This window comes from Larus michahellis, chromosome 6 (genome assembly GCF_964199755.1).
Source record: "Larus michahellis chromosome 6, bLarMic1.1, whole genome shotgun sequence".
NCBI lineage: Eukaryota > Metazoa > Chordata > Aves > Charadriiformes > Laridae > Larus > Larus michahellis.
This window is the reverse complement of record NC_133901.1, coordinates 1,288,654-1,306,617: the sequence shown is the minus strand read 5'-3', so window position 1 is coordinate 1,306,617 and position 17,964 is coordinate 1,288,654. Positions and strand designations below refer to the sequence as shown.

General features: G+C 40.9%; 1 long non-coding RNA gene across 3 annotated transcripts in view; it reads left to right on the top strand.

The window, feature by feature from the left end:
* LOC141745211 (uncharacterized) overlaps positions 1-17,964 on the top strand; it is a 208,851-nt gene that overhangs the window by 118,128 nt on the left and 72,759 nt on the right. For all 3 annotated transcript variants that reach the window (XR_012587704.1, XR_012587705.1, XR_012587706.1), the window contains one exon: positions 2,427-2,494. This is a non-coding gene — a long non-coding RNA (uncharacterized LOC141745211). The remainder of the gene's footprint in view (positions 1-2,426; positions 2,495-17,964) is intronic.

The window sequence follows — 17,964 nt, the reverse complement described above, 5'->3', positions numbered from 1 at the left end:
TGCTACCGCCGCCAGCATCACTGTTGGGTGGGATTGATGGGCAGAGTCCTCCAGAGCAGCGGGAGTACAGGGCTGCTGTTCTGGCTCCACATAAGGTACCAGACTTTTCAATTTACTTTTAAAATCCTTTTTAATTTATTTGCAACCAAACGCATGAGCAGATTCACAACATTCCCTGATTACCCTTCTCTTTAAAGTCAGCAGTGTAGTGAAAACAGCAGAAGCTGGTTTACCTTCCGTATCAAAACATAAGCTAAATATGGATCTGTTTTTCAAATTAGTTAAATGTTCAGTTTTAATAGGCCCTTTGGTCCCTCTTCATGAGAGGTGCTTGCTCCACGCAGCCTGCAGTCTATTCTGCGGCGCTCTATAATTTGTGAAAGTACACATTAGTGGAAAATAATAGCGAAAGGCTGCCAGAAGACCTTTTGTCTGTACATATTGCCTTGTTTCTCCCAAGAAGGTTCCCCCCCACCACTTATTTTTTGAATGCACCCTTTGTGTTTATAATGGAAATGCATTCTTGTTTTGTTTGGTTTAAGAAATTAAACAGTATCAATTGTTTCTGGTTATACACGTTTGCTTGACTTAGTAGGTCCTGAAGCGTTTTCTACAAACTGTTAGGAAAACCCTGAAGTTAAAATGAGGGGGGAAAAAAGGGAGTCTGGTCTTCCAGGTAACTCGCGTGATTGATTTTTTTTGAATTTACGTGTTCTTTGTTATCCCTTTAAACATTCAGCCCTGATCCTTCCAGTATGTGCCCCCAGCTTTGCCTGTGCAGAGCCTGTTGGAGGTCTGGGATGGTAGGAAACGGGTGGCGATTTTTTTCGGCACATGTTTAGGGACAGTGGCTGCCGCCGCCTGTGCCTGCCCCGCAACCAGGAATCGCCCGGCCAAGCGTCCCAGATGCGAGTCCTCTGCCTCGGGTCTGCCAAGTGCTAAAATATCTTTCAGTGGGACTCGGTATCTCTGTGATGGCTGACAGTTTAAGTTTAGGGCCTTTTCCTTTCTACTCTGATTATGGTCTGTGGGTTCCTCTGGCTTTTCAAATTTTTCCTGGAAAACTGGATAGCTCGACCTTCTTTTCAGATGGAAGTTGAAATTGTTGTTTTCACTAGTTGTGGCTATAGGAGAATGTCAGCCATTCAGAAATGCAGTAAAACTGAATGGCTGCGGAAACTCAGCAACTTAGGTCAGGCTTTCTTGTAAACAAGTTTTTATTTGGGATTGAGCTATTAAGGAAAAATAGAATAATGAGATAAAATGTCCCATGGTATAACTGCCTGGGTCTCTCCTCTCCTACGCTGAGCAGTTCTTGTTCCTCCAGTAGCAGTGGCGTTCTTCAGGCTATGAAATATTGTAAGATACAACCTGCGAAGAGCAAAGCCAGCTCGTGGGTGCGTCAGAATGGCCGCGCTGTATCAAGCCAAAGGTCCATCTAAGTTGGTACATCCTATTTGTCACCTAACAGCACTAAGAGACCAGATATAAGAAATGGGACGATGTAGAGGATCCTTCCCTGGAACAGTGTCTCACTGCATGTCGATTGGCAGTTGAGGGATTTCCTCAGACACGGAAGACATCCTAGAATTAGGAAATAATACAAAATGTGTATGTTCCTGTAGCACCTAGAAATCCTGGTTGTGAACCAGAACGCTATTGTGCTGAGCGCTGTGTAATCGAGGAACAAAGAGGCTGTCCTCGTTGCTATTTTAAATCTGTTGAGCCTCACCATAAAATATAATTTGCATAGTCTGATGGAAGCAGATACAGAACCAGATAGTGATTTGGCAAGCCGTGACCTGTACGTTGAACTGTCTTCAAGCCCTGCAGCTTTGGCAGCGGCTCGCAGACGGCTGCGCTCAGCAGCGGGGGTGCCCATGGAATGACGCGTGGAAGGGATGCGGGTTCCTCAGTGGGCCGATCCTGCGGCAGGGCCATGAGGACCATCGGCACCGTGTCCTCTTGGCTTCACCACTTCTAAATCCAAACCCAGCAGCTCGGTGTGGGCGCGCATTTGTAGCGTGGGAAGCAAATTCACTTGAAAATTTTTGGGGATACTTGAAAAAGCAGAGGAGGAGAAGACATGCTCCAGTATTTTTTCTGTAGAGAGACTAGGGTTTACATTTCAAAATGCACTTGAATTATTTCTGAAAATGAAAAAAAAAAAATCCATTTTAGAAATGTGTCTTTTAAACTATTAAAAAAAAAAAATCAATGGAACGATGAACAAATAATTTTTTCCATATTTCTGTCACTTAAAATACCATCAAAATGCATTAGTTAGAAAATAGTTATTAATATTTTCATAATAGAAATATTTTCTTATATGGCTGCTTACTTGTACTTGAACAGTGTTGATTGAACTTTCTTTTTCCTTTTATTTCCTTTTACTTTTTTCTTTCCTCCCCCCAACCCCCCTGCAGAAAGACAACGTTTCTCTGAAGAAGAAAATTTAGTCTTTCTTGGATGCAACTTTCACTGCAGGAAGAAGGTAGGAAATATTTTTTAAGCAGCAGGACGCCATTGTAAAATGTCACAAAAATAAACCAGAAGTGTGATGTGATTTTTGAATTAATAATCCCAAAGCCATGCTGTTAAAAAGTTTGACTATTTTACTTCCTTTTTTTTAAGCCTTTAAACGGGGAGGAATTATCATGAATGTTACCCTTAAAATAAGCTGTTTTTACTGTGGAGAAACTATACTCTGTTAGACACTTATTTTTATATTGAGTAAGGGAAAAGTAGTCAAATAAGAAAATCTTTGGTATTACTCACCTTGCAATCACTTCAATGGATGTTGTATTGTTCTTATAACACTTCCTGGCTGTAGTGGCAGTGGCAGTAATACAAGGTTTGCACAATGCTGAAAATGATTAAAGTGCATTGGTATCTATTAAAAAATCACCTGCATGATTTTCAGCCAATGAGGCCTTTTGTAAGAGATGAGGAGAGGAGCATTTACGCTGGGACGTGATTATTCAAACTACCGTGACCACAACACTGGGAGATGGCACTGCCCTTTTAACCTTGATAAAATCAATAACGGTCCTTCTTCTTCTCAGCTTCAAGTTATCTGTTGTTGTTTAGTCTATATGTGTTAGAATAAAACAGAAGACATCTACAAAAATTCTGTAGGTTTTCTACCAAAATGCATTTTGAGTGTTGATTAATATTTTCTGTATGTTTGCAATTTAAGAATGGAGCATATTACGCTGAAAAGATGTAGGCCTGTGCTTTGCAGTGAGTTTCTTCTTTAAAATCTAAAAACAACTCCCTCTGATGGAGGTGTCTGAATTTCTTCAAAAGGTTCATAGTTCTCTGTGCTTCGTTTTCTCCCATTTCCTTTATCTTACTTTTGTTTTCACCACGTTGTCTTATGCGTAGGGGCTTTGCAAATAAAACCAAAACCGGTACAGGGAATCAAAATCTGTTTTGCCTTGGAAAATACTGCTTTTTCCTTAAAGGAAAACATACTTTTGATCATTTAAATTGTAACGGCTTCTTTTTGTGTAACCTTGCAAAGACTTGTGTGAATGCCTAATTTCATTCATGCATTCAGTCCATGGGAGTCCTTACAACCGCTGGCACGGAGGGACTGGGACGCCAGCTGACAGGAGAGGGGTTCTGTGGTTCCGGGCCAGGGTACGGATGCTGGGGTTTGATATCGGAGCTGGTTTTGCCTCTCGTGTTGTCGGTTGTGTCTGTGTGGCACTTGTGCAGTTTAGCAGTGATGAAAGTCTGTGGAATGAATAGGAAACAGCTGAGATTTAATTTCTATATTGGGACTTCAGAACGTTTCTCCCTGGCTCTCTTTTATAGTCTGAGTTCACAGCCGAACAGAATGACATAATAGGGGAAATTCAGATATTTTGTTTAAAGGGAAAAAAAAAATGAAGGAAAAACAGCAATAAAGCACTGAGAGGAGAGAAAATGTCTCTACGAATGCAACAGACATAAAAGAAAGTGAAGGAAAGTTAAAAATTACCATAGGGCAGGCAGGACACCTGCTAGAGAACCTTCTGCTGCCTCTCACAGCTGGAAAGAAAAATGAAAGAGATGCAAACAACTGTTCTGGAAGCATGAAATCAGCCTTTTGTCTTTTCACCCCTCCTTTTCTGAACAGTTACAGTATGCAAAATTTAGGGGAATCTCAAAGTATGCAGAGGAAAAAAATTCAGCAGGCTCTGCATATAAAAAGCTGAGCCATGGAAGTGTGCCTCTTTGAAAACAGGAGCATGTTTGGGAGCTTCCCGGTGCATTGAAGAAAGTGGTAATTAATGCATAGTGAATGACTTCGAATGAAGGTTGAATAGGGGCATAACAATGGGAAGTTTTTTTTTTTTAGGTTAAAGTGTTGAAAAAGGAAAGCTGTTAAAAGATGGCTACTGTGAAGCTACAACTTCAATCCTTGTCTTCCCTGACTTTCCTTTATAGACTGTGGTGGGTTTTGTTTTGTATGGGTCTCCAAATACAATGAAGTTAATTTGCACCAATTTCATTTTGTGTATGCTTTGGGATTTTTTTAGTGGTTTTCTTCTTTTTTTTTTTTTTTTTTTCTTCTTTTTTTGGCAGGACTTGGTTCTTTGATGGTGCTTTTGAGCAAATGGTTTGCCCAAAGTTCAGATGATGTTAGCTCCGTCCTCTTTTTCATTTACAACATCAAGGGGATTACAGAGAATAACTTTGTTGCCCAACATCAAGGCTATATCTTCAGGCTACTAGAAAGGTAGTTCTCAGAAAGTGTCTCTTCTAATATTTTAGAACCTCCACAGGCTTCAGATAAAACAAGTATTAAATACAAAAAGCTCACAAGGATCCCAAGGAAGGTTAAACTCACACAACCTCCTTCATGTTGAACACCTGAAATGTATTTTTTAGACTGTTGGAGTGTTATCATAGTGAAGACAGCAGTGAAGTCTTATATAACTGAAGAGAGAAAGAATAAAAAACAGCACCTTGTTTAAAGACAGGCAATTTTTAATGGAACAGGAGCTAAATATAATCTACTCTTGACATCAAAAAGGGAATTTGGAGAGTGAGCAAGGCATTTTGGAGGGGTCTTGGGGTTGATTCTTTTATTGGATCATAAGCTAGTAGATCTGCAGTTCTGCTGTGCTTGATCCAGGGCTTGAATTTATGAGGCTTGAGGACAGAAGAAGAACTGAGGTGTTTTGGAGAAACTAAATAGGGAAGCTACTGTGCAAAAAATCTTTTCAAATACGTTTCTGCTGTTGATAGTTCTTAACAGGAGTTCTGGCCTGGAGTATATTAAACTCAGCACCTCAATCCTTTATCACATAAATATTAATTATTTCTAAGGAAGGTGTGAAATTAAAAACACCCTACCCAACTCCCAAAGTATGTTTTGTTTTCCATTTTTCCAGAAGTAGGCAGAGAAAATGTAGTGTTCACTGCACGTAGTCTAGTGGAGCACATGCCCTTTCTCCCCAGAACATCCCATTAGTACAGTTTTGAAAGGCAGGTGGGTTGTGCTGGTTAGAGTGTGAGAATTTGGTTGAGAAGTTACCTGCTTTTGCTGCTTCCAGAGAGCTGTTGGCTGTCCTGGTCAAGGTGTGTGTCCTCCCCTAGTACCTATCTCCAGCAGGTGTGTTATTAACCTCCACTCCTTAATGTTTGTAAATGGACCGGGAATTCTCTGACTCTGGAACAGTGCTCTAAAATGACTCTTGGCGATATTATGATAAGAATGATGTCGATTTAGGTGCATTTTTGTACTGTTTTCCTTATGTATACATGTAAACCAGAGTTTCTGACGCCCAGAAGATACTTACCACTCCTACTCTTTGTGCTAAACTTAAAATGCTAATAGCGAGGTAATTATCTATCGGCAACTAGATGCATCTTCTGAAGTGTGTGGAGCTCAATGTCTGCATTTCAACGTACCTTTTACTGTGTTAAAATGTATGCATGTGTGATATGGACAACTTTCTTGGGGAAAAAAAGAACTCCCCACTTCAGTGCATCCATTTTTTACAACAGATGCTTGAGATTCATCAGGGATAAATTTGCCAAGCTAAATTAGAGCCTTTTACTTCATCTGTGAAATTCTGTTCAATTTAGGCTGAGTTCCTGCCTTCGGAACATCTCGGCTTACCTTTCCTGGCCTGCTCTCTCAGCAAGCCCTCACCAGCCGTCCAGAGCGCTGTGTAAATGCTGATGGTCCAAAAAGCCATTACCACCACCCTAGGGCAGGGCAAGGTGCGACCTGCAGGGCAAAGGCTGGAACTTGACTCCTCTTTTCCCTTTGTATCTGAGACTTCCCTCCTCTCAGGGGTCTATTGGTCCCTCAGAGGGACTAACAGCAGCACTGGGTGGGATGAAACCTGGGTGGGACTCTTTGCCTCTCCTGGGCCTCTTTGGTAGATAGTCTTGTTGAAATGGGGGTAAAACAAGGCAGATTTATTGGTGGAGGAGCCTGAGGAGACCGATGCTCTGCGTTATGTGATTGGGTGATTGTGTTCCTGCATGTATCATCCCACCCGGTGTCACAACAGCTTCTGGTCCCGGTAGTCGGCTGTGAGATTTGGAGTTCATGATTTGTGAGATCATGATGGGTTTGGGTGTGTTATACACAAAATATGGGATGGTTGCTATTTTAAAATATTTCTTATTTACAAAGCTGTGAGCTGCTGTCATCCAAAAACAAGATAATGAGATGAAGTTATTTAGGTTGCCAGGTCCAACAGTCAGAAGGTGGGGGGTACGGCATACTTGGCGGCTGAGCACTTTTGGATCGGTCCCGTTGTGGGTCTTGGGCAGACTTATGTCATGTGGCTCTGTACTAAATTTGTTGTTCCTCTCCCTTATTGGGTGCTCATGGGGGATGTAGTAAGAGCAACGCAAGTCATGACCCAGTACCTGTAAACTTGGTACTTTCTAAGCTGAAAAGTAAAAAATGTTGGCTTGCTTTTCTAGGCTTGTGTGTGTGTGTGTGCGCGCTACGCTTCTATAGGGGGAAAAAAAATCAGTGTCAGAAAATGTCAGGAGAAGACGTAATGTAAGCACTCCCTCTGCTGCAAAAAACTCCCAGCATAGAAAATGTGCTGTAGCACTAGCCATTGTGACCCAGAAATAAAATGTTTCCTGTGAATTAGAAGGCTACAGAGTTGGATTAACTGGATGACATTTCCCCATCTGGTTTTTATTTATTGTTGCCCTTTTCCATTCACTGTAATTAGTGCATAGAAGTGACAATAGGCATATACTGCACTCTGAGCTACAAGGATGTACCAACATTTTGAGCACTTTCCATTATTTTTTTTTTCCAGTGACACTTCTAAAACTCCTAGCATCTTAACTCTGCTGAAACCTATTATTTCTGTGAACTGAAGAGGCAATTTAAGGCACCTTTTCTGTTTGCAAACAATTTTCAAATATAACCTCACACTTTCTGAACTTTTCCCAAGGGCCTCATAAAATCGATAATTGTCCATTTTCCTCTAAGTGACTTGAAAAATTGAAGGTCTCAGGATTCGAAATTCAGATCTGGGTTTCAGGGTGCTCCCCATCAACGCTGCTGCTGAAAGGTGCTCAAACCCAGAATGTGTCGTCTTGCAGAGAGAGCAGCCGTTTGGAGACAGCCCATCCCGAGCTCCAGAGAACCCAGTTTTCCTTTGGACTTTTCTCTAGTTTGAATTTGGAGACAGCGTTGCTGGATATCTCATAAATACTAAAGGTGCAGAAAGGGTCCACTCTGTCAGTGATTCAAGCTCAGCATTAGCATAACTTAATTTTATTTTAAAAGTGGGCCGTTGACAGGATATTGCCACATATAAATGTGCTCGTAGACAGTCCTACGTTAGTCTGATTTTAAGTAATTAGGAGGGTTTTGTGACAGTTTGGCAGTAAATCAGACAGTTCAGATGGTAGAAGGGTGAAGCAGACGCCCAGCTGGTGGCCCTGCCAGCACTGGAGGTGGGTGGCAGTGACCAGTGGTACCAGTCAGGTTATTCGGAGGACATAAAAAAATATCTTCAGAGCAACAACTCTGAGCCTGAAGCTATTTATCCTTAAGAAAGGATCCTGTAAGGAAAACCACTAAAACCTGGAGCAAACTTTATACCCAGCAAAAAGGGGAAGAATGTGATGATATCTCCGCAAAGACATAAGAGCATGAGAAGTGTGGCTGAAAATTGAGGGTTCTTATAAAGTAAAGGTACATTAGATAGTCCAAAATCCATGACTCTACAGCCAAGAAAAAAGCCTAAAAGCCTTTTCTGGCTCAGCGTTGAAGTGAAAGCAGAGATTAGAAATAAAAAAGCAATTTATAATGAATAGGAAAAGGGACACTAACAGCAATTGATACAGTTCAGAAGTTATGAAGTGTAGAAAGTTGATAACAGCCACTAAAGCATCCAGGATAAAGCCATGTGAAAGGACAATAAGAAAGTTAAAAATGTATTTTTTTTTTTTTTTTATGAAGAGCAACACAGTGGCACAGTTCTGTTACTTGACAGAGATGAGAAAAACATCTGTTGTTTGGTACAGAGAAAAGCAATGAATTCGTGTTCTTTGTTCAGCTGAAAAAAGACCCCCAAAATGGGATGTGCTTGTATACTGGCATACTGACGGAGAACCGGCAGTCAGGAAGGGTGTTAATGTTTTTGCCAGAGCTCAGGATTATGGCGCTAAAACAACTTGATGCATCCATTCTCCATTCTGGGCAGAATAATGGAAGAATGGTCATATAACTAACAGGTTGTATTGTTCTATTTCTTTCCGATGACAGAGCAGAAATGATTAGGTATCACTTCTGATGTTTCTTCATCATTAAAAGTCATCTTCTATTCCTTCTTAGCTGTGAATCCTACACCACAGTCGGAGACCATGAGCAATTAAACATATGTTCCAATGTGATGTGGTAGAAAGGGGAACATATCATTTATAAAAAGGCATATAATGAATAGAAGTTGATTTTTGCTCTAGGTACTGAATATTGGTCGGGCTGATGATAGACTGGTACTTACAGTTCAGGGTTCTGCATCCCCGAAAGATATTGAAAACTGAATGAAAGAATTCATGGTATTTAAGGCTGAATAAAATACCATGCTGTGACTACCTTAAGGACCTCAGTCGGTAAAGTAAAAGGAGAACCAATTAGATTTTTAAAAATGATAATTCTGTTTTATTTCTGGTTGATATGTCCAGTTCTATGGTAACTGTATGAAATGTAATGGCACGTAGTAATTGGGAAGCTATTCTTCAGGCCGTTCCCGTGCTATTATTTGAGTCCTGGTATGTGATCTTCTGTACTGTGTTAAATAAACATGCCTCTGGCTCGTGACAAATAGCGCTCATCCAACTGGTTCCCAGTCACAGATCTGGAGGTGGGAACCATTTCCAATAAGCAGTTTTGACATGGCCCTCCTGTTTTAGAGGGTAAGATAATTGATAGTGTAGATGTTGGCTGCTCTTTCTCAGTTGGCCTTCGTGTTAAAGAATTTACTAACTCAGACATAGCCAATGGTCTAAGGTTCCCTTTAAGCCTCAAGCTTTAGGAAATAGAAGTGATCAAATGACATGTGCCGGTTGGTGTGCTCTGATCCTACCAGCCGTGCTCCTCCGAAAAAAGGGGATGAAATGATTAAGATCTGATTTATGTTCTGTCATAGTACTGCTCTAGCTGTCGGACTAACTGTGCCAAGGCAGTAGGGTTTGTCCGCAAGTGAACTGGAGTTCTAAGTGCTCTACAGCTCAAGGTGTATTTGTCTGATTTCTTTATTGTCCCTTCTGAATAGGACTGTTCCTCGGTTTGGTTTTGACTGACACAGGAGCCATAACACATTGAAATGTATTGCCACGAGGCCAATCCAGTAGGCAAGCAGATGTATCTAGAACACACAGATTAGACAAAGATTACACAAAGACATATAGAGGAAAGTTGTGATGTGGCCAAAGACAGGTGAACATCTCTACCTAGGCTCTGGTGCTCCCACTCGCTCTCCATGTTACAGGAGTCTTATAATGCTTTACAATGATGAAGACACTACAGGTGTGATGAATACCCCACAAGAGTCTTAGAAACAGCTTTCAAGTACTTTTGCAGTTTATACAATCTGTACCTGGGGAAGAGGACTATATGCCTTTTAGATCTCATTTTGCAATAGAAGGAAGATGATGGCTAGAAGAAGACTGAGGACCTCTGGATGTTTTAGGATGAGTATAACTCTTTGACTGCAACCACATCTCCAAGTGAGGGATATTGCATTAGTGGGGACCTCTACTCCACTCTGGTGAGACCCCACCTGGAGTGTACTGCATCCAGTTCTGGAGCCCCTACTACAAGAAAGATATGGACGTGCTGGAACGTGCCCAGAGAAGGGCCACGAGGATGATCAGAGGGCTGGAGCACCTCTCCTATGAGGACAGACTGAGAGAGTTGGGGTTGTTCAGTCTGGAGAAAAGGCAGCTCCCAGGAGACCTTATAGTGGCCTACCAGTATCTTAAGGGGGCCTACAAGAAAGCTGGGGAGGGACTTTTTGGGATGTCGTGTAATGGTAGGACTAGAGGGAATGGATTAAAACTAGAGATGGGATGATTCAGATTGGACGTTAGGAAGACGTTCTTCACCATGAGGGTGGTGAGACACTGGCACAGGTTGCCCAGAGAGGTGGTGGAAGCCCCGTCCCTGGAAGTTTTTAGGGACAGGCTGGATGGGGCTCTGAGCAACCTGATCTAGTGGGAGGTGTCCCTGCCCATGGCAGGAGGGGTTGGTATTAGATGGTCTTTAAGGTCCCTTCCAACCCTAACGATTCTGTGATTCTATGTAAGAACAGTCTGGACAAATCAACATAATCCTGAGTACATATAACATGTTGTAGGGAGCAGCCCAGGATGACCAGTATATACATCCAGGTAATCCAAGAACTCCAGTTCTTCCCCGTGTTTATTTTTCATAATATTTTGTGAGTGTTCAAAAGTTTTTAAGAAAGCTTGAAGTTTAGGGGAGACAGAGGAAAGGCAGTGCAAGGAAATTTCCACAACCAGCCGGAGGCTTCTCTTCAGCTCTACCAGCAGGACTTTCAGTAAGGGGATGTCTCATTAGGTTTTGGTGGGGAGTTGTGATATTTTTCGCAGCTGGGTTGGAGCTTATACCCAAGGATGCTTGTCCGAGTTTGTTTAGTATGAAATTATTGAACTGTGAATCTCAGAAAACTGGTTTTCTGCCTTTGTGAGGTTTCAAGCAGTATCACTTCTGATCCCACCCACAACTGTCCACGGGACCAAGCTGGAGTTTGGCATTTCCAGGCCTGAATGGAAATTCAAGTGGAATGAAAGGAACTAGTCAAGTCCAAATATTTAACGTTAAGAAGTACGGATATGCTGTTTGTTCTGGGAATGTGTGAAAGTGAGAGAACATCTCTACAGTAAATAAACCATACTTTGCCCATTCCTTCTGGCAATGGGATGAAATGCAGACTGATTGTCAGCAGGAATGCCTTTCAGGACATACAATAGGTCATTGGATACCCACTGAGTACTTTAACAAGTGTGTCAACTGGCATCAAGTGGTCAAGTGTAAGACCATACCCTGGGATGCGGAAATGCTGTGCTGATGCTATAGAGGTTGGAATTTGTGACAGAAACAAGCAGTCCCCCAAAGTATCTTTCATATATTTGCCAAGAAATTAACCATCCAAACACACTGAATGGCATCTGGGACAAATTAGGAAAATAACCCATCTAGAAGTGATGTTTTATCCAAGGGCAGAAGTGAGGGGAGCCACAATTAGGGCAGCCAACTGGTTTCATAATTCCTTTTTTTTTTTGTTTAGCTGATTTTCTTGAGAGTTTGTCTGTCAGTCTCTGCTCAAACACGCAGTTCTGTTGAGCCAGTGCCTTATCATACTGCTTGTTTCTTGCCATATAGTTAAAATTAGCATTTTGACTAATTAATCAACAACTTTCGAACATCCCCAGGAAAAAAAAAGGCAAGCTTTTATCAGTTATTCTTATTCCATCATAGTGACCTTGTGTTGTCCTTGTTTTTCAGTCTCTTTTGCTACCTTTGAAAGTCTTAGCCAAAGATTTGGAGCTAAATTCAGCCCTGATGTAAAACAGCACAGTTTTTCTAAAGCTTTTACTGGGTTCTGCTTTGATCCTGGAAGACTCACTTTTAAAAGGTGGGTATGACACAGTTTCTCCTCTGTAAGGAGCTGATTTTTTTTTCTCCCTTGATGCTTATCATAGCAGCAAGGCAAGCACAAAATTGCCCTGGGAAGACATTTCAATAATCAGAAATCTTTCTTTTGTAAAATTATCACAACTAATATTTTACTTGACTTTAGCTTCCAGAAAAGTCAGTGGGAGGAAACTTGCTTTGTAGTTTGGACCATTCTCTCAGAAAATAGAGGAATTGTAGTACTAAACACACTGGACTGATAATGAACTCATGCAAGATGTCTGCATAATATCCTCAACTCTTCTCAAGCGCCGAAGTAGTAATATTTCGAAAAGTGGCAGAAGTTTGCCCAAATTGCTGTCTCAGAGGCGACCACCCCAACAGAAAGAACAAAGAATTCAGTTCCACTGACGTAAGCCGGTCCTTTCTTGTTGCTGTAACTCGTTAAACTGGTGCTACGTCCTAGGGCAGATGAGGGTAGTATCTCTGTCTTCCACAGAAACAAGTTTCGACCTGAGTACAGATGCAAAAGTCCTGTTGAGTTCCCAGAGGGACCCCATGAGAAACAGTGACTGGCTACAGCTCACAGCTTCTCAGGTGCTGGGAGAGAGGTGGTGGTGGTGGAAGAGGCTGCCTGAATGTAAGAATTGTTGAGATACCGTTTTCGATGTCATGTCGCTGGAAAACATTTAACCCTTTGTCTCAGAAAGTTAGCATGAAGATAGTTTGTGATATTAATTGCTCCACTTGTTAATTGGATTATCTCAAAATCTGCATGTCATTCAGCAAAGACAGCCAGAAGTGGAATGACAAACCAATTTATGAGCAGAAAGGTATTTGGCAGGGCTGCTTCAGTCAAAATATCCCTTTAATGAAATGCCATGGGGAGTAGTTGGTTAAGAGAACAAAGTCAGGTTTGTGGCAGGGCTGTCAGTAATTTGAGAGGCTGCGCATCTCTGGAGCAGAATCTTGCGGAAAGGGTAATTGCAGCAAGTGTCAATCTTAAATATCAAAAAAAGACATTGTGACCAAATGCCAGTATCGTGTTCTGTGAGGTATCACAGTTCAAGAAATAGCCCTGAAGCATTATGGTGTGTCAGTTATCTGGACCCTTTGATTGGGAAGTGCTAAAATTCCCAAGAGATCCAAAAGATGTTGCCAAGAGTTCAACTTCTTGTAATGCTATTTGATAAAGATCTAGTAAAGATGGGGACCTTGCCAAACCAGAGACTGTTGGCATTTCTGCTTTGTGGGTTATATTGCTGGTAGTGAAGCAGTGAGGTTGTAAAGGAGTACAGCAAAAATCTCGGAGCTTGAATTAGTCTTTTTTTTTTTTCCCCCGTCTAATGTCATGAAATGCCACCTTACTAAACAAAGTGGGGTACGTCGCATAAATTAATGCGTGTTATGGGAACTGGCTTCCGCTGCTGACAGTGATTAATGGAAACTTTTAACTTAGCTTGTGTGAAATATTTTCAGGCTTGTAGAGCGAGCGATACAACGAACTATCACGCTAATGGGCTTCGGTGTTCTTTGCGCCCTACAATGGCTGTTCTTTATCACAGTGGTCTTTCAGCATTTCTGGGATCGTGTGGTTTAGCAGTACCAAATTTTGGGGTCCTTTAAGGCATGGAAAAATATGGGGAAAGAAAATTAAATGGCTGGAAAATATTTGTAATACCCATCCACTTGTTGATACTAAATATTTTTTTTCTACTTTAAAGTGAGAAATGTACCACAAACAATTTAGTTAGCGTACAGAAAATACTGATGGTATATTTATGGACCAAGTATAAATAAGCGTAAATGCTGAACCTCTGCATAATGACAAATATGCCCAGAGTTAAAGATGAAGCTGCATTACATATTCAAGTACTAAGTGTACTTTTTTGCCTGTTGACATATCTTCAGAGTAGGAAGAAAGTAAAGTGCTGAAAATAGAAAGCATTAATATTGTTGACGAGTAAACAAAAAGGCAGATTATATCCACACAGCTCAGAAAACTGGTGAATGCAGCCCTACAGTCACAGTGCAGATACAGTAGAAATGCATGTTTTCTGCAGGGAAAGCTTAGAAAATGAGCAGGACCTTTTAATGCGCGATCACGCTGCTTTTAATAGTGGCACGGTATTAAGGTCCACTACTAAATTTGTTATGAAGGATGAAGGTTCACCATACGTAGGAATTTCTCTTGTCTGATACAGTCAGTGTTGAAATAAGCATTTCTGTCAAAGGAACTTAATCAGTCCCAGAGAGCATTTTAAAGAGGAAGTGTAGCAGAAGTAATATAATTTTGAATATTTCTCTAAACATTTTTTCAGTATTCATTCTGAGGGAAAATGTTTTAATAAAGTATTTCTTTTTTATCCCAGGTTTTTTTCATTGATTTTGGGGAGGAGGGGAGGACTATTTTTGGATTTGTTTCTTAGGTTTCTGGGTTTTTTATAGATCACCACATCTGTAAGCTGGTTACAGACAGGTGATGACAATTATTCAGTAGATTTTTACGGACAAAACCACACTGTACTGAAGAAAAAAAAAACCCAATCCCCTGCAACTATATTTTATTTTGCAAAAGGCAAGTTGAAGTATTACTCCTCCACTTAGGTAATGTTAATTCTCAGTCCAGACAACAGGCACTGTCTATATGCGATCAAAGGAAGCGTTTACTTAAATTGGAAATTAATTTGCATTTTTGCTCTAAGAGGGGGTGATTTTAGTAATAGATGGATATTAAAATAAATATTTTATTTATCAGAATTCTGTTGACCTGTGAATTACTCTAGCTACATCGACTGATGCGAAGGGGGAGACAGTGCTGTCCTGTGTCTTTGATATTATCAAGATAGGCAATTCTGGAATCTGTAGATCTTCAAAAATCGGTTCTTCTGCAGACAAAATCTCATCAATTCTACCCCATAAAAAGGGTATTAAATCTCTCTTTTTTTTCTTAGAGGATGAATATTTGCATTAAAAAATATTTTAGCACCCACATATTCATTCAATTTTCAACTACAAATTGGATAAAACGACCCACATCTCCAATTCCCTACATTTACATGTGCTGTCATCTCCAGCTCAGGGGTGGAGGAGAAAAATTCTGTGGAACTTGTTTGGAAGTAGAACAATTACGGTTTATACTTACGTATGGGAGGAGCCGAATTGGTAAAGAGGAACCTTGTTCCCAGATGCCAAATGGCATTTTTCTGCTGGAAAAAAGCCAAAACAAAAGGCTCCCAGCCAAAACTTCTATAAAAAATCAATTCCCCACCCAGTCCCTCTCTGCAAAAATAAAACCCCGCAATCTGTTCTCACTGCGATGCCACCGAAGCAGCAGCGTGATTGCTGAATTCTGTAACCAACGAGTGAACTTTAAAAAAATCTTTGTGCATATGTGAGAGATCTGGCAGAACTGGGGAATATACCAAATGTTTGAATAGACTCTAAAGGCCTCAGAAGAACTTTTTGGATTCTACCGTCATGAAATTAGGATTTTCCTGGGGAAAATGTTTCATTTTATCAGACTTTAGTATTAAAAAAAAACAAAACAAAACAAAAAAACCAAACAAAACAAAAAAAAAAAAAACCAAACAAAAAAACCCCCCACAAATTGAAAATGAGGATATGGGGGGTTTGGCCATGTGGATTATGTTGGCTGGTTACATCCAGAGGGTAGTGGTGAATGGCTCAATGTCCAGATGGAGACTGATGACAAGTGGTGTCCCTCAGGGGTCTGTATTAGGACCAGTCTATGTTGTCAGTGACACAGACAGTGAGATTAGAATGCACCTCAGCAAGTTTGCAGGTGACACTAAGCTGAGTGGTGTGATGACGTGCCTGAGGGACAGGATGCCATCCAGAGGGACTTGGACAAGCCCAAGAAGTGGGCCCGTGTGAACCTCCTGAGGTTCAACAAGGCCAAGTGCAGGGTCCTGTATCAACATAGGCTGGGGGATGAAGGGATTGAGAGCAGCCCTGCCGAGAAGGACTTGGGGGTACTAGTGGATGAAAAGCTGGATGTGGAATCATAGAATAGAATGGTCTGGGTTGGAAGGGACCTTAAAGATCATCTAGTCCCAAACCCCCTGCCCAGAAAGCCAACCGTATCCTGGGCTGCATCCCCAGCAGTGTGGCAGGGCGAGGGAGGGGATTCTGCCCCTCTGCTCCGCTCTGGAGGGTTAATGGTAAGTAGGTAGTTTCCAGACTTTCATACTTTTGATGCCATTTTAGACTTTTACCCTATTTTTTTCTTCTTTCTTTTCCAATCACATTTCATTCTGTGCACGACCCCATTTCAAAGCTCTGTGGCCTGTTTTGGGTTGTGATGCCTAATTTCAGAATTACTGTACTAGATGTTTGAATTTTTTTTATGTTGGCACACCTGAGCAAACTGCAAATGTTTAAAAGGCAGATTGAGTCATTAAAGCCCAACTTATTGGATGTTTAGAAAATTGTTATCGCTTGTACATAGTACCAGGTGAGGGGAAAAAAAAGCAAATTATTGGGCAAGAAATGGCTTGTCAGGGAGAGTAATGAGTTTAGGAGATGGATAAACACAAGGCGAGTGATGAAAACGGTGACTGGTAAGATTCTTGGCAAGAAACAAGCAATGCATGGCAGAAAATGTTTCACACAATAGGACGGACCGATTGCTCAAGTTTCTATGACTATGTGACCTGTCGCCCCAGGTATCCTCCAAACCCAGGAAGGCGACAGAAAATAGAGAGAATAAAGAGTTTTCTTTTGTTTGTTTCATATGCATTTTAAAAAGAAGAGGGGGTTTTTTGATAATATTTAAATATTAAATAAATGTGATTTGATAATCATCTGTCACTTCATCTGAAGAATTAAAAATGCTTCATGCTTGAGCTGTTGGTGTGTCATCACTTTTTCAAATGATATCAAGTATAAATAAATTATATTACTTACAATAAGATGCAGTTTTTGTTTTGCTGCAAAAGATTAAAATGAAAATTAAAGTGATGTTGCTTGAAGACTGAGGATGTGGGGTGCATCTTAGCCTGGAGCAGGCAGCAGAGGCTGTAACTCAGACAGCGAAGCGGAGTGCTGGATGGTAGTGCTCCCGTGCGTCTGTCGGACAGAGCTCTAACATGAGAACACCTCCCCTTTCGTTCTAATTCAAAAGTTTGCCATTAAAATATCCCACAATAAGCACCAGCTTTGCCATAGCCCTCGTCCTACTTAACTAGCACACAGCTGTTTTGAAAATCTGTCTGTAAGAGTCACGGTAAAAGGTCTGGAAGCCTCAGCCTTATTGTAGAGGCAGCATGGTAAAGAAATCCAATATTTACCTGGTGTAAAAATATATACTATATTTTTTTTTCTTTCTTTTGAGGGCAATATTGGTTAATTCAAGATACATTCCTAACTTTGGGGTAATATTTTTCTGGAAGTGGTATACTTTAGCCATCCTTTTGCCTTATTAGAGCCGGAGCAGTGACCGTGATGTGAGGAGGAGTAACCATTTTGCAGCTTGACTTTTATTTTTTTTTTCATTCATTGGTCTCCACCTCAACTTTCTGAACTCAGATTATTTGTACTGTCAGTTTTGTGCCTCTCAAACATTTTCAGTCAGGTTGAAGCTGACTCCGAATCTCACCATCTCCTTGTTGATTTAGGAGAAGTGACATCATCTATTGTCTGGTAAATGATTGAGCTGCGATTGTTCTCAAGGAGGCAAAATAATCCAAGGGATTCATTGTTGTATAGAAATCATAGTCACAGCATACTGGCAAATATCTTTCTCTGGGAATGAGTTATTTTAAAAAGTGTCTTGCTAACATCAAAACATTCAAAGC